We start from the raw sequence: 12,202 nt of genomic DNA, 5'->3' as shown, positions 1-12,202 counted from the left end.
ATCTTGATCCTGCAGAAGAGCCTGAGATGAATGGTCTGACTCACCCTGGCTGCTTTATGGATCATCTGCGGAGGTGGTGGGACATGGAGATGTTCTAAGGTATTACTCAGGCAGTGAAACTGGCTGGATACCTTCATCTGTGAGTGCCAAAGCATTGACAGAGGAGCATTGGCTGGTTCCTTGTGGTGTTATGGGTCCAACCAGGAGGTTGAAGGCTGCAGTCTGTTTCTGGCTTCCCTGTGCCAAATACACCCAAAGTCTACTCAAGTGGAAATGCTGAATTAGTAATTCTTGTAGTATTGGGTTAGTTATAATGGGCCCTGATTTGTGGAGTGTGTTTATTTGACAAGATCCTCTTAATTTGAGTAATACTGCATTTTAAAACTGTGCAATAGGCGGATGAGAAGCAGCCAGTTGCTGTTGGTAGGTTCCAGAGGCTGGTCCTCCTCCTGTAAGAAGACATTCATCATCCCTGTCCTTGATGTTCATTGCTAGTATGACTGAGAAATACCTTTTACTAGCCAGAATGGAAAAGAAATGAATGCCAAAAGGAACTACACTCAGCTCTTTTTAAGAAGAGAGGCTAAGATCCTTCTGCGGCACAGGTTTTGCCACAGTTCTACAGGGTCTGTCAGTCTTTAGACCATAATCCTGCTTCTCATGATTTTATCTCTGCAGTAAAAGTGTGGGGGACTTATTCAGTGCAAAATTAAAAGCTGAATATTGCCTCCTGTGCATGAGCTAGCAAGGAAAGAGAAAAGGGGGGGAAAAAAAAAAAAAATAACTGTTGGTGCAGAGGAAGGACCTGGAGGTTTATCTCGGGGTGCGATGCTGCTTGGCTTAATGGTCTTTGTACGTGATGGAACATCTCCAGCTCTTTGTTTGGGATGTGAATTGATGTTTTTAACAGAGCAACAGAGTTGCAGTGCTGGTACATGTACCTGCACTTCCCAAAACTTCAATAGGTCCTATAGGCTAAGGCTTTCTGCCTGCTCAGGCTTTCTGCCTGTGTAGCTCTGTGTAGCTTCAAGCTAGTGGCTGGGATTGAAGTGGAGGAAGAGCTTTAACAGCTGCCCAGGACATGGTGTGGTCCTGGGTCAGAGGATTAAGCAGCTGTGTGGTCAGAGCTGCTGCTCTCCTGGTGCTGCTGAGGGGTGTGAAATGAGCCTCAGGAGCCAGAGTGGGTTTTTTCTGACAAATGCCAGGACCAAAAATCAAATGTCTCATCCAGGTAAATGGCCCTGTGGAGGGAACCAGCTGTGGGGATTAGGCTGTGCAAAACTGCTGCTGGTGCTGTCTGGTGCCTTAGGGTTTGAACTGTTGAATTTGAGTGGGGCTGGTGGTGAATCCACTGCTGCTTGGTTGCCCTGGCTGGTGTTTAAGCTCAGTTTTCTGAGAAACTGGGTGTGGGGTGGCTGCAGAGCTGTGCTGGGGGATGAGAGAGATCCTGGTGCTTTCACCCCATCATGTCCCTCCTGTCCCTTGTCCAAGCTATTTGGAAGCAGGAGCATTGTGGGTGAACATGGATCTGGACTGATGGATGGCCAACATGGACCACAGCTTTCCTAGAAAGCAAAAATAAAGATTCATCTCCATTTCCCCTCACTTGAGGTGGACTAGGTTGCTGAATCTGGCAAGCCCCCGGGAAGGGAGGTGTGCTGGGAGTAACATGGCATTGCAACGGGGTCCGCAGCATCGCTTGGTGCTGGGTGGCATCCCGGGACTGGTCCCTGCAGCCACTGTCTCAGTGCTGGCACTTCAAGACTGGGTCCAGGAGTCTGAGACACAGTGGTTAAATGCGGAGCATCCAGAGTTATTTCCTGTAAATAAGTTCTTTTGCTTTCCTCAAAGGTCTTATTTTCCATTTGGTGTGCGATGAAGCATTGCTTGCTGATTTGTGGATAATCCTTTCTGTATTCCTGATTTATGTATGTGCTGGTGCGATGCACAAAGTAGCATCTGTACTATATACACTGTGGGAACAACCCAAAATTGCTCTGAAACTCGACTGGCTTACAATTATATTGGATTCTATTAAATTAAAACACATAGCACGTATATTACACAATAAACCACAGCTATTTCATGGATCAAATTAAGTTTTATTTGGGCAAATTACAACCTTTCTTACAGTTGGGCCTTTGTGAAACCATTCCTTTTTAATAAAAGCAGGCATTTTTGGCAAATGCTCTTAAAGTGTGCATTCCCAATAATTGCATATACTGTTGCTATTCTTTCTGGGATATATGTGGCTAATTATCTTCTCCTATTTAGGATAGGTTCAAATGAGTGGTATCTTCCCTTTCCTCCTCCCCCACACCTCCCTTCTGCTGGAATTTCTTATTGCTTTCCATTTTTATTAGCTTGGCTATGGAAGTCGACAGAGAAAAAAAAAAATCTTCTCGTTAAAAGCAGGAGTGCCTTTCCCGGAATTTCTTGGGGAAATGTGACTCTTGCAGCTGCCCTCCGGCCCTGGCTTGGGGGGATGCAGGGTTTGGGGGACAAAGCTGAAAACAAACCTCTGAGAAGCGAGGTGAAACCTGGGGTGTGCATGAGGGAAGTCTGGGAGGGGGCTGTAAAATGCATCCCACTTGTGGAGGCTCCTTATTAAGTATTTTGTTTTTGCTACAGCGTTTTCCTGCACAGGGACAGGAAGGGGCATGTGCGATAGCATGCCAGACCCTGTGAAATGTCTTTTGTGATTGCTCATCCTCACACAGGTTTTGCTAAAACCAAATACATGGTTCAAAAACTGTGGGGATGGACAGACAAGGTGGTTTTCTCCCATGTTTCCTTAGGAAACAGGGTTAAAAAATAAACCCCATCAGCTACGCTCTAGTTTTGAGAAGTGCTCCTCTGCTGTTTTTCCTGCCTCTTGCTTTCCACTTGCTGTCGGACCAGGCTTAGAGCTACCAATATTTTTCTGGGCATAATTTTTCACACAGTATTTTCAGCCTGGACCAGGAAACAGGAAATGTCCTAAGTGCAATCTTCCTTGGGTAACGTCAGTGTGATTTCTAGATCCCTGGGACAGAGATAAACAGCAGAGCAGCATCCAAGCTTCCCAATTCCTGAACACACAGCGCAAGACCTGCACATTTTAGGCTTTTATTTCTTGACGCAGCAGCACCTCTGGGTGTGGGAAGGGTGCTCAGCCCCTTAGCTGGATGGGACAGGGATGATGGAGCTGTCACTGTAGAAGTCCTAGCGCATTCCATGAAACTTCAAAGCTTTTTGTCAGTTTTCCAAATCCTTCTGGGCACTATTGTCAGAAGATCAAGAACTATTATTTAGCCTCCCAAATCACATCTGGATGCTGTTTATGGGATTGTGTTTGGCATGATCGCATCTGTGGGAAGGGGTTAGTGCTGGCAGTGGGAATTGGTCTCAGGGATGCCAGACTGTCTGCTGCCAGGGCCCATGGACTGGTGGCATCTCCTGCTCTCAGCCTGCGGTCCTGATAAAGGATCCTCGGAGCTAGTGGTTTCCCTATTGCTTTACAACTGCTGCCAAGTGTTTGCTCAGAGGTTCCTCATCTGCGTGTTGGTGCTTCCCAGCTCCTTCCCTCCACAACTCCTTGGTGTGGGACAGCCCTGGGGGTGCAGGCAACCTCAGCACCCTCCAGCTGCCAATTTGAGTTGGGTGGCAAGCAGATGGCCCTGTGGCATATGTGATAGGACTGTCTGGGTGCTCCACAGTTCCTGTGGGGAAAGAGGAATTGGGGTTATTCTGTCCATATAAAAGACTCCCAGAAATGTCTTTATTGATTTTTTTTTTTTCAAATAATAAATTGAAAGCATCTCTGACCTGTTGCCTGCTTCCCAGCATGGCCAGGGTGGGGTTGGCAATGGCTGCTGCTGTGTAATATGTGATAGTGGTGCAGGAGACATTGGCACTTGCTCAGTCCCTAATGCCTCTGCACTGGGGACCCACGGTGGGGCAGGAACCAAATGAAATGGCCACAAAACATTTTTTGATGTCCTGCCTGTGTGACCACAGTGAGGATTGTGTGGCTGTGTCAGTTGCAGTGGCAGGAGGTCGCAGCCTGGCTCTGTCCCCAGAGCATGCCCTCCAGTCTGGCATCACAGGGAAGAGCATGTGCAATGGGAGAGAAAGGGAAGAGTCCCCATAGCATCCCTTGCAGCCTGGTGGTGGGTTTTGGAGAGAGAAGATTCTGCACCTTGTTCCTGGTTGTCTCTTCCATCCAACACCCATGCCTTCTGTCATCTTCCAGCTTGGGTTGTATTTTTTCAGCTGGATGATGCTCTCTATCTCAGCATTGGTCTGAGTCAGGTCGTGGTGCCATGCAGTGGGATGGCATTTGGGGCAGGAGGCTTTACAGGCAGGTGGTACAAACTGCTCTGAGGAGCTAATGGAAACCCTGACTGCAGTTAAACACCACCATCTGAAGGGCTTTGTGCAGAGCATGCGCTGTGCCTCCTCCCATGGCAGCAGGGATGTCTGACATGCCGCTGTGTTCGCTTTTGGGATGCAGAATTGAAACCACAACCCGTTTCTGGGGAAGATATATGATGAGCATGAAGTGCCTTCTCCTGGAGGATGCTGGGGGGGGGCCCCCACTAGTCTCTGGAAATTGCTTTCCTTCCTCTTCTCCTTCCAAAATAGCATAATTAACAGAAATAAGCTTTGCAATGCTGTTAATTTTGAAGGTCTTGTATGCCAAGCTTGAACATGCAGAGCTCAACTGAGCAGGCGCTGAGCACTGGGAATGGTTAATTATTACCCAAATGGTGTCTGAGTTAGTCTGAAAGGATTGAAGAATTATGAAACTGTAACAAGGGAGGCCCATTCTTGGCAAATGCTTATGTGATTCAAATGCTGGGGAATTCAGCATGTTTTTCTTCTGAGGGCTTTAAGCCATCTGATGGTCCAGATCGCATGGTGGGGACTGAGTGGGACCATCAGTCCAGGCGAGTTGATGCTGTAACAGCTTCTGCAGTTCTTCTGTCACAGCAGTGGTTTAAAAATAGCTTTGGTGAGTCAATAATTAACCCATTGTTACTTCTTAAAACTCCTAAGCGTGTGAATTTCTGGATATGATGGTTTGGTGCTGGATCTGTAGGAGAAGCTCTCTCTATGATGCATTTGGCACTGCTGCAGCTGGGACCTCGCAGTGGCCCTTCTCTCTGCTCACATCTGCAGAGGTCTTTGTATACTCTTTGGGCTCACGTATGGACAGTGGTCATAGGGAAGGGGGTTGTGTTCCTATGGCAGAGCTGTTCTTTCGCCCTGGAAGACCAAGAGAAGTTAAAATACATTAGAGGTTTTGGCAGAAGTTTCTTGGGTTTTCTGCTGAATATCTGAATTCTACAGAATCTTCCTTTCTCTCATCTACAGACCACATGTGGTCCATGTCCAGTCTCTTGGATCTTGACCTGTCTGTGCCTCCCTGGAAAAACAGAAGTCATGGAGTCTCAAGAGCTTCTACTCCACCCCTCCAGACACCGTAGTCCATGCATGTGTGGTTGGGGTTCAGTCTCAAGCAGGATTTCAGTCCCAAGTCTCATGGCAAAGGTGGTAGAAGTGACAGTCATATCAATGGAAAGTAGTCTATAACACTGGTCTCTAATTGTGATTTGTCTTGAACAGTTTCATTTGAACAGCCCCTGTTTTGGACTGCTGTGGTCTTTTTGTCTTGAGCTTGGTTCGCTTTCCTCCAGTTCAAATCTTTGAAGTATCGTAAATAGATAAAGCTGGAAACTGAAGCATATGAATGTTTAGAAATCCTTTGGTGACCCATGTCCTGATGCTCTTCTTCAAGCTGCCCCGCAGAGCCCAGGGGTCCCCCAGTCCTGACTGTGCTGTGGAGCGGAGGAGGCTCCCTGCAAAGTGACACTCTTTGGGAGTTGAGCCCTTGGCATGGGAAACTTTAAAAAGCCTTCTTCCTCCTACAGATGTTTTTCCTCAGTTCTAGTGAAACAAGTTAAGCGTGTGGGAATGCCTTCAGTGCTCTAACCTTGGGGGTTTGATGCCTTTCTTTCTAAAATGTCTCATGCTGCTTTTCCTGTGCTCATCTGGTTTTTAGCTGCTTTACTTGCAGCTTTTCAAGGAACAGTTGCGTGTTAGATGATAAATACGGCTGTTCTGCTTTGCTCAAAATGTCTCCCACCAGGAAAGTCCCTGCTGAGTTGTCTTTCTGCTGCATGCAGTGAACTGCACAAGATTCCCCTCTGGTCATTGCTTCTGGTATTTCACAAGGGCTAATCCTCCCCCTCCTCCTCCAGTTGGTTGTGTGTTTGCAGAGTAATCCCCTATAGGACCTATGCTCTGCTCCAGAAAGTGGCTGGAAGGAACCTTTGACATGGCAGATCTAATGTCCTTCTGAAAACTCTGCTGCTTCCTTGTGGGTCTGTGTAGTCCCAGTGACAGACTGCTTAGGTGCCTGGTTGGAGCCTCTTGGACAAGCCAAAGAACGAGTTGTGTGGAAAAACAGAGCTTTGACATCTGGACTCTGCCTCCATGGGTTATGATACTTGGCAAGGGGGAGTAGGAAGGGGTTCAGCTGCCTGAGACATTGCTGTAGTTCATTGGCAAGGTTTTCCTTCTCTTTAGATTGGAGGCGAACACTGTGAACTGATAAAGTTGAAGGCATGGGTTAGAGCAGAAGACAAGTCCACCTGTATCTTCTGGGATCAGTGGTGTTGGGAGCAGGATGTCTGGCTGGGGTGCAGCTTGCCGTGTGACCTGTTGCTAGACTCTGACATGTACATGGCGATGGGCTAATGAGTTGGATCAACAAGCTGTTAGTACCACCAAACCGGGATCTGGAGGGTTTCATGTGTGAACTGGAGGATGAACTCTCAAAGAAGCATCCAAATTACATCTCCAGAGAAAGGATGCCCAGAATGCTCTTATGAACCGAGACCTCCTTTCTCCTGTAGCACTGCAGTTCTTGTCTGTCCTTCCTGCTTTAAAAAGCATGAAGAAACTAAGTCAGAACCTGAATGGTTTGAAGAATTCTCAGCTTTGGAGTTTTCACCTACAGCTTAGTCCAAAAGGCTGCAGTCTTGCAAATTGTTCCAGTTCCATCAGATCAGAATTTTCTGATAAAGTATTCTCTTAAGTTTTTTAAGAATTCCTGGTATTTTCTTTTAGTTCAGCTGATTGTTTTAGTGTTCTCTGCTTTTGCTGTTTCCTCCCCTTGTGTGTCTGGGGAAAGATCTGTGCATAGTTAGTTGCCACTTCTAGTTTCTCCTGTTGCATGTGAAGTTACTGCAAATCACAAGAAGCAGGATAACAGATAGCAAAATGGAGATTCCACTTCTAGTGGACTCTGTGTTTAATAAAATGAGTATATTTATTTCTATTATGGGCAGCCAGTGCCTACTAACTTTACTTTGGAAGTAACTTTTTACAGCTTTATGCTGTGGAATACTCCTTGTGTCCAGGTCCTTCACTCAGTGCAAGCCACTGCTGGAGCTGGGCTCTGCTCCTTTGGGGCTGGGCAGTGTCCTCCTCTGCACCTGGGGTTTGGGGATTGAGGTGTTGTATCCTTACATGGGTTCTGTCTCCCTGTACTCACCCACAGTACTTTTATGGGCACAAAGTGCAAAGGTCCCACTGGTGTCCTGTATATAAACCTCCAGCAGTTTCTGTAGGGAGAATTTCTCTGCAGGTCCATGGGAAAATGATGGGAGACCTTTTTCTTCCTCTCTGCTTTGCAGTTTTATCAGTCCCTGAAATCTGACACATCACCCACCTGGGTCAAACCTGTGCTGGGTTCAGTAGGCAGTCCTTAAATAAGCAGGACTTATGTTGCTGTTGGTATAAGTAACCTATTAAATTGCAGTGCATGTGTGGTAATGTGGGCAGGAAGCCTCTCAACATCTGAGGTGATTTCAAGTGTGTGGTGCCCTGATAGGAACTGACCTCAGTATTACTTGTCCTTTAAAAACTTGATAGCCATGCCCTTGAATTCTTGCATTAGTAAACATCTCACAAAAATGTGGTATTTGAGCTGGTATCAAGCAAGATGAAAAGGGGCTGTGCAATGATATTGGGGTTGGCCAAGATGGTTGTGACTTTTTACCCTGAAACTAGGCAAACTGAGATGAAATTTCCAGAAGGTTTTTGGTATCGGCTTAGCATTCATAAACTTCAGTTGTTAAATGTAAAAGAAAGCTGAGGTCATTTTTTAATGTGATGTTGTGAAACATTTCCTTCAAGACAAGTGGTGGGGCGGGTGGGAGGTCAGAGCTGCTCCTTGAGTAAGACTTGGGCAATCTTCCCTCTCACCACCCCCCCCCCCCAGCCCCCATAAAAAACCCCACCTCTGTGTGTCTGAGCTGATTCAGTACAATGTGCCAGAGAAAGGGAAACAAAGTAAAGGCTCATAAAGCCTCTGGACATCACCTCTTGGAGCAGCGGTCCTTGAGTCAACAGAAAACATCTGTAAAACAGTCCTCCATGTGGGCAGGAAAATGGTACAGGGGAATGTAGCAGATGAATTTACGAAGCTCAGCCTACTTTTTACATGGTTGTGAATGATAACTACTGGAGCAATGCTGAACAAGATGTTCCCTTGTTTTAAAAACATCTCTGGGATTATTGTATTGAGATGAGCTGGGAAATGTTCTGTTCCCTCCTTTTCTAGACCTGCTGTTGGTAATGTACCCCTCAGGTGGATTGAGGAGAGGGAAGGACACAGAGGCTGATATTTATTTAAAGCTCTGTATGATGCTGCAAGACATCATGTGTACACAAGTTCACTGCACCACAGGCCCCATGGTCAGGTGTGGGTTTGGGCTGCAGTTTGGATGGACTTGGGTTGTTACTGATCCACTTTGCCACTTTGCTGTGCAGCCTCATGTTGCTCCATCCTGACTTGTGCCCAGGCTGGGCTGATGTCCGCACGTGTGGGGGGGGGGGGTGACACCACCAAACTGGGAAGCACCAGGGCACCCAAGGAGAGCCCTGAGCTCACCATGGAGTTGCACCACTGTTGAGGGACTGGGTGAACCCAAGGTGCTCTGTGATCCTGCTGTCCCTTTGTGGCATTGCTCTTCCACCATGGAGGATGTTTCTGAGCACTGGGAAGTTCTTCTGGGAAGGCTGGTGGTGCTGAGCCCCCTCCCTGCCTGGTCCCAACATCCACTCTGGCTGAGCAACGCAGGTCCAAGGTCGGCATCCCCCTTCAGGGCTGTGGCTGGGTGCTTCCACTCCTAAGAAGACACTTGTGCCAAAGCAAGCAGAAAAATAAGGCAGTAAAGCAGAATTGCTGCTTGAGTTGCTTTTCTCATTAAAAAGAGAGGGAGGGAGAAATATCAAAATCAATCCCCTGCCCCCACAAATCCTACCCTTGTCTTGGAGTACTAAAAACATCCTGGGGCTGAGACCATGCTTATGCTCCTGAATGTTGAAGGAGGATTTCTGCCAAGACACTGACCCCTTGTGGATTTTGCAAATGTCTTTGCATCTCTTTCTCTTCAAAAGGAAAAAAAACACCCAAATCCCCTTTCAGACTTTCACTTGGTCCCTTGCAATCCAGATCTATCAGAAGATTTATTCTTAAACAGGGGCTTCAGGGTGATTTATGAAATTACAGCTGAGCCGTATTGTGTTCTGGTTACAAATTGCAAAGATATTCCATGGGACGTAAGCTCCAATGAGCATGGGATATATTACACTACGGGGAAAAGGGGAACTTAAAACCAGCTGGCCGACTGTAACAACTACAGCCACTTCTCTTTGATGAGAAGATGATATACATCTGGGTTTAATACAATACATGATGGACTGACACTGGGTTTTGGAATATCTTATACAAACTGGATAATTTTTGCTTGTTTTTTTTCCAGACCTGTTGCACTACTTTATTTAAAGTTATATTCCTTTTTTCTGTTGTTTCTTCATGTGTTAGTGACTCCTTGTTCAACTTTATAAAGTACTGGGGATAGCTTCTCACTGCTTTCCAGAAGAAGGGTTTCTCTGCACTCTGAGTGCACACGGTGAGTGCTAGGGCTTGAGAAAGGCAATGCTGCAGTACCATATGTGGAATCACTGAGCTAAATTGGCTACCTATAAATATAACCCAGATGTTAATAGGAAAAAGGAAACTGGAACACATTATCAGGAAGGATGTGTCGTCTTTGGAGTAAATCCCTCCCATGGAGACCCCTCCTCTAGCTGTTAATGACTGCACTTCTCCAGGAGAAGTCATCTGTGAGCCCTGTTGTGGGGGGTGTGATATATATTAAGACACCTCTTACAACCTTCCGGTCAGTAGGGAGTCCTGGTGAGCCAGATGCTATGGGTTGTAAAGCTGTGTTGTTGCTCTGAAGATGAACCTATGCTGGTTGGCAGCATCTGGTCTAAAATCTTCTGCCACCCACAAAAGCATGTACTGGTCAGGTCTTGGTAGCCCATGAGAGGAAGGAATTGGCGAGATTCCTTTCAAGCACTTTGATCCAAGAGAACAGCAAGGTTTCTGCATGAGAATCTCGTATTTTGGCTTGTTAGTAAGTTGTGGCATTTTTATTTAATTCTCTTGATTGGGTAACAGATCATTTAGCACTGATTTTGTTCCCTGGCCTGGTTGAGTGTAGCTCTTAGATCTGACTTCTGTTGTGAATATTTAATGGCAAGTCTAGAATTTCTTACCTTTTTGGTTTAAATTGGCTGTTGTGAATAACTAATCCTGACACACCCATTTCCAGTAAATAGTCCTGGAAGTCTGACTGCAACTGAACTTGCTTCAGCCTTCCCCAAACTTTACAGACTTGTCTGTGGTTCCCTGCCATAGCACTCCTGGGAAGCACCTATAAATATCCACTCTGAGTAGAAATCCTGCTTTCTAGTAGTTGATGGCCAAAGTACTTGCATTCCCTGAGGCTGACTGCTAGCCCTGCAGTTTTGGGAGTGAGAGTGGGTTGCATCCTTCCTGCTCCACCTCAGTCTTGTGCATCTCTAGGAGCTGTGCCTTGGGTGAATGCAACATCCCAAGCTGAGCTCCTCCCCCTTGAGCTTAAATGGACAAAACTTTGGAGAGAATTGTCCCCACCGGGAGCTGCAAGCAGTAGTCGTACTTTATTTCCTTTGTGGGCCAACCTTTGGATGGCAAAGTTGTTACACCTCCATGGCTGGTATGATCCAGCATGCTCCCAGCCCTGGCTTCAGGCCAGGGTGCTCCAGTTCCCAGAAGATCCTGTTTCAGTCACCTTTTTAGGGCTCTTTGGGCCAAAGTGTGCTTTGATGTCTGGCAGTTTGGCCCCTGGCACACCCCGTGGTCTGGCCTGGAAGAAGTGCTAGGAGGATGAAGCACAAACTATAAATTTCTGCAATACCAGCAATCCTGGCTGAGCCTCCCCATTCTAGCAGGGTTACGAAATAGCGACATGGCTTTCTCTGAGATACTAATTAGGGATGGACAAACCAGAGGGAAGAAAATAAGAAGTCCCTTTGCACCCTTTCTGGGGTTAAAGAAAGTTCAGCTAACTTTCTTCCTCCCCCATATTATTTTTCCCTTCAGTGCGGGCTCTTCTCATCCAGGTTCCAGCAGGGTTGGGATGTGGAGCTGCTGAACTGTTGGGGGAGGCTGTAGCTGTTGCTGCAGGATTTCCAAACCAGGCTGAAACAAGCCAGTAACCTCAACCTGAGAGTGCCTGTGTGACTTAGAGCAATCCTGATGTTGTAGTGCTCCTGGCTCTCCAAACAGAATGAACTGATGTGTCATGTATCCAGGAAAGATCTGGATGTTGCTCAGGGTAGAAGATCACCTTTATTCCTCCTTTTACAGGTGGGGATGGTGCTTGGAAGGGTAGGGCTGTGCTTGGTTGGTGCTGCAGGATTGCTGTACTCACCCAGGGTGCTGCGGCCGTGGGCTGGAGGCAGCTGCACCTGGGACACACACCCCAGGTTTGCTGATTCCTTCTGCAGCTGGTCTTGTTGCCAAAGTGGTGGACTTGGTAGTCTTAGGTTAATGGTTGGACTCAATGATCTTAAAGGTTTTTTCCAACCTAAATGATTCTATGATTCTATAAATCCTTCACATGGCATAATGAATGCTTGCAAATCCTTTCTGTGCTGCTGATGTTCCCTCTTTGCAGCTCACTGAATGTAGAAAGCAAGCTTTCTAAATAATAATAAAAAGCAGCGTGAGTAAATTAACACGCATCAGCGCACGGGTCTTTGGCTGAGCTCTGCTCATCTCATTTTCAACAGCAGCCTCTTTCTGCAGACCTCC

Source organism: Harpia harpyja, chromosome 14 (genome assembly GCF_026419915.1).
Source record: "Harpia harpyja isolate bHarHar1 chromosome 14, bHarHar1 primary haplotype, whole genome shotgun sequence".
NCBI lineage: Eukaryota > Metazoa > Chordata > Aves > Accipitriformes > Accipitridae > Harpia > Harpia harpyja.
This window is presented reverse-complemented; position numbering follows the sequence as displayed.